At 35.2% G+C, this 4843-nt stretch overlaps 1 non-coding gene across 1 annotated transcript; it reads left to right on the forward strand.

Moving 5' to 3' along the window:
- The first annotated feature begins 439 nt into the window (after positions 1 to 439).
- TRNAK-CUU (transfer RNA lysine (anticodon CUU)) lies at positions 440 to 512 on the forward strand. Its single transcript has one exon. It is a non-coding gene; the product is annotated as a tRNA-Lys (tRNA).
- The last annotated feature ends 4331 nt before the right edge of the window (positions 513 to 4843 follow it).

Here is a 4843-nt window from a genome sequence, read left to right on the forward strand (position 1 = left end):
ACATGAAGATGACTTTGACGTGATCATCTCTGGGCCTAGAGTTTGTGTTAGTATTTGTTTTTGGATTTAGATTCTGATTTCTGATTTAATCATTCGGCTAAGAGTCTTTATGTTTATTATTGGCTGAATGGTCTTGAGTTATTATTAAGTGCATTTAATTTAATAAGTTATTCGGATAGGATTGAGTTTGTTCGTCATTGATTCTTTTATCCTTAACCATTGAATTTGATCGTGTTCTACTTAACACTGATAATTAATTAGTTTCATATCAGTTATGTCAATCATTCGGTTTTGACTGGTTAACTGAATCATTTTTAATTCTTTTACAATGCTGACAAGAAGAAAGGAATATAAGATTATGAGGAACTCGATGATTCATCGTAACAAGATTTTGAGTGGGTTGAGATATTTATAAAGTTAAGTTCAGAAGCATACAAAAGCCCGTCTAGCTCAGTTGGTAGAGCGCAAGGCTCTTAACCTTGTGGTCGTGGGTTCAAGTCCCACGGTGGGCGTTTTAATTTTAACAGGTTAAATCAAACATAACTGGAGACCGGTCCCAATCCTGAAAGTCACAAATTTTATTAGTGTTAATGGCAATAAAAATACATAGGGATGAGACCGGTCCCAATCCTGAAAGTCACAAATTTTATTAGTGTTAATGGCAATAAAAATACATAGGTAAAAAAATCAAAAAATACTGGTGCCGATACTGAAACTCAAAACTTTGGTACCGATTCAGTATCGGTACCATTACCGAATTTGCTCATACCTAAGAATACATGCCATTAGTTTCCTAAACAGTAGCAATGTGTGACATCAGTAGGAACCTAAGAAATAACAACGGCTCAGTATGAACCCTACGTCACTTTAGAGTAGCAACCGAGCTTGTCAGTGGTAACTTGTAGAGGTGTTAATCGGATCGGATAACTGATTATTCGGTTTGGATTCGAAATTTTTATAACCCTATCCGAAATCCGATCCGAATTAGGGGTGTTCCTATCCGATTTGAATTGATATCGGATGGATTCATATCCAAAAAAATCCGAATAACCCGAAATTAGCCATGTAACAAACATTTACACAAACGTCTAATCAAAATAAAAATACAAAACTGGAAAATTATAACAAAACGTACGCAAACAAAAGTCAAACTTCTAACAAAAGTTTAATTAAATCCTTGATCCATCTTAATTCTGAAAATTAAAAACAGTTCACCAATAAAGCCAAACTTCAATATTTAAGACTCATGTTATTTATTCGGATTATTCAGATATCCGAATAATCAGAACTATCTGATTATTATTTAAATCCCAATCTGAATCCGAATTAGTTATTCAGATATTCAGATCTATCCGATCCGAATAAGAATTTAGATCGGATTATTTCTGATTCGGTTTCGTTTTTTTTTCGGATTTCCTGAACACCCCTAGTAATTCGTGTTCGCTATCAATACCAACTTCAAAAAAAAAACATCTGAAGAACCATTATGCCACACTACATCCATAATCATAAAGTGCACGCACATGCGCGAAAGGGGTTATCTGACAACAATGAACGCTATGGTTTGCATGTGTGCCACAAGCACATCCATTGTGAATAATGGGCTACCAAATGCATATAAGAATTATGGAAAAGGCGAATCAAGTGTTCAAATAACTTCTCCAATACAAATACATAAAACACGTTTAATCTCTATCGTATCATACTTCATGCATTTATAGAAACACTAAGGATCGTCACTGACAAGCCCTAAAACTCGAGGGCCAGGGCAAAGAATGAGACTCTAAACTATAAACTCACTAACTCCTATCTAAAAAGTCAATAGTATGAGGATAGTTATGATACCAATAAAAGTATAGTAGAAAAATGATCTGATTTAAATACTTAGATGAATCATGAAGCTATGCTATCATTGTTGGTGTTAAATCAAAAGGGATTTTTGTTCTTTAAATATTAAAAAGAACATAATATAACTGTTAGCATGGGGTCTAATAAGAATTATGCTCATGAAGTTGGTCAAGTAGGGCCTTATATCAATTTTAGTTCAGTTATAAGACGTAAAATTTAGTGGGTGCCTGCACTTGATGGTGAAATGTTCTACCAATTGAGCTAGCTTCATATTTTTTTTAACTATAAGAGTTTGTATATTATCTATATAAATGCACAAACTTATAATGGCCTCCGAAAAAGGTTGGTCCGTCGGCCACTCTGCCCACCCATGGTTCATCAATCCTATATTCTTCAAAAACATCTTTACATTTCTGCATGATCAACATATTTTTACATTTATTCCATAACCAAACTATTTACTTTTTTTTTCTTGTTATGTATGATCTAAAATACTTAAACATATTAAAAAAATATGTGTTATCGTGTTATAAAATTATAAATTTAACACATTAAATATAGCATACATAAAAATATGCTACGAGTGTAGGAATAATATAATGCCAAGGAGAAAAAATCACATCCGTGGACTGTGGACTTGAGACTAGGGGTGCAAACGAGCCGAGCTGTTCGCGAGCTACTTGAGATCGGCTCGTTAAAAAGCTCGAACGAGCCGAGCTTAATCGAGCCCGAGCCCGAGCTCAAGCTTAAAAGTAATTTCGTTTAATAAACGAGCCCAAGCCTGAGCATCACTTATCGAGCTCGAGCCGGCTCGCGAGCCTAAACGATCCTGCCATTTATATATATTTTTAAATATATATTTAATAATTATTAATATATATATATATATATCATGTAATAAAAATAAAAAAAATTAAGTAAATAATATATATTATTTTATACAAAAATTTATAATCGAAAAAATATATAAAAATAATTATATTATTTGATAAATAACTTATAAAAGCTAAACGAGCCGAGCTCGAGATTGAAAAATCTACTCACGAGCCGAGCTCGAGCTCGAGCTCTATATAAATTAAACGAGCCGTGTTTGAGCCTGGTCGAGCTCGGGCTCGGCTCATTTGCACCCTACTTGAACATCTGAAATAAAGTCAAAGGGTGCGGCTAAAATCAAGTATGCGTGAGCCATGAAGGTGGGTCATGATTTAGGGTCCAATAATGGAGCTAGCTGGCTTCATGGGTTGATGAATGTATAGAAGACATTAACCAAAATCAATAATTTGGAAGGGTTGGTCCATTGTGTCATCAACCTAGTTTGGTTGAAACAATCCAGTAGGGCCGACCAAAATTGACATGGGCCAGATGTTGATTGTGGGCTCATCTTGGAATAATTTCTTAGTCGCAAATAGAGCCCACCAAAAGTGAAGGACTTTTCGGCTACTAGTTATTTCAGCTGTTACTATGCCATCAACTCAATAAAAGTAAAGTTCTATTGAAGTTTACTTTAAAATAAAAATAAAAATCAAGTGGCAAGTGTGTGATGTGAAAATTCCACGTCTCCATCATTAAGTGGGACACGCCGAAGGCGGATAATGAGCAATTATGGCATTGAGGAGAAAATGAGTTTATTTGACAAACATTCGAACCAAGCCTAGTTCGGTGGCCCGGAATCAACAACAGGATATTTGCCATTGTGTTTTATACAAACATAAGCACAAAGTGATGTCCGCCTAAATTGTTCTATGATGCCGGACTATGACATGAATAGATAAGGTACATAGGAAATTGCTGTTAATGTCTTCCAAATTGATAATTCCATTAATTTTCAACGTTAATTCAGGGTATAAACGCCTTAAGCATTTGTTATTTTCTTTATATTTTTTTACTTCTCATTAATTCACTTCACCATTTAATCATCTTTCAAACCCTAACATAAGGCTTCTTCATTCGACGTCTCAAGCACTCTGACAACCATCACCATTATCACTCCGGCAACACCGCCACCTGTCACCACGCCACCACTACCTTAAAATCGTCATCAACTCTTGATAAATCATAACTCCTTTTTTTTCAAATCACCCAACACTCGTACTTGAGAGCTAAGATAATGCCACTACCCTCTAAATCAATTAACAACCTTTGGCCACTACTTTCTTCTTCCCAACACTAGATTAGTTGCGAATTGGTTTTTTTTGGTTACCAAGGTCCTAAGATCAATGAGAGGTGTGGTTCGTATGATCGCATCCATGGTTATTATGGACTTGTCTGATTAATTTAACGTGCTCGAGTGTCCGACCGAGTTCTGACCCGTAAGAGTTAACATTTTGGGCAACAAACATATTTCCTTATAACTCGCTTAACTAGTAATAACGAACTGTAACAAAAAGCATTACATTTATATATTTATTTAATATATAAACAAGATATATTTTATTATTTATGCTTAATATAAATTACACACACACATTAAATAAACATAAGGCAGGCTTTTAAACGAGATAGGTTTTATTATTATCATAATCTCATAAGCAATTGAAAAACAATCTTGGATCACACTCCTGTTAGCCGATAATATTCAAACAATATTATGGCTTGATTTAGTAAATATTGTATTAGTTTTAGATGATTGGTATAATATTGTTTGAATATTATCGGCTAACAACTCCAAGGTACACTAGTAGAACCACTCCCACTCAGTTTCTCAGCAGCCACTAGCCACACGCCATCCCTATCGTCATCATTGTATCCTAGCCGCATGGCCCCGTCGTTGTCTTATGTTTCCCTGTTCATGGTCCCATTGTTGCTACCATGTATGCACCACCGCTTCCGCCTACGAGCCACCACCACTAGCCCGTTCATTCAGTTCACCAACCAGTATCGCTTGTTGAACCTCGGTGTCTCGATCGGCTAATCACTAACCACGAAGGTATGTCTATCTCATCGATTTAATTAGATAGATTGCGTTTTTTATTCTATATTCGTGTCATATATAACC

This window comes from Bidens hawaiensis, unplaced genomic scaffold (assembly GCF_021521415.1).
Source record: "Bidens hawaiensis isolate Kalapana, Puna unplaced genomic scaffold, B.hawaiensis_p1.1 tig00042306_1, whole genome shotgun sequence".
Classification (NCBI taxonomy): Eukaryota; Viridiplantae; Streptophyta; class Magnoliopsida; order Asterales; family Asteraceae; genus Bidens; species Bidens hawaiensis.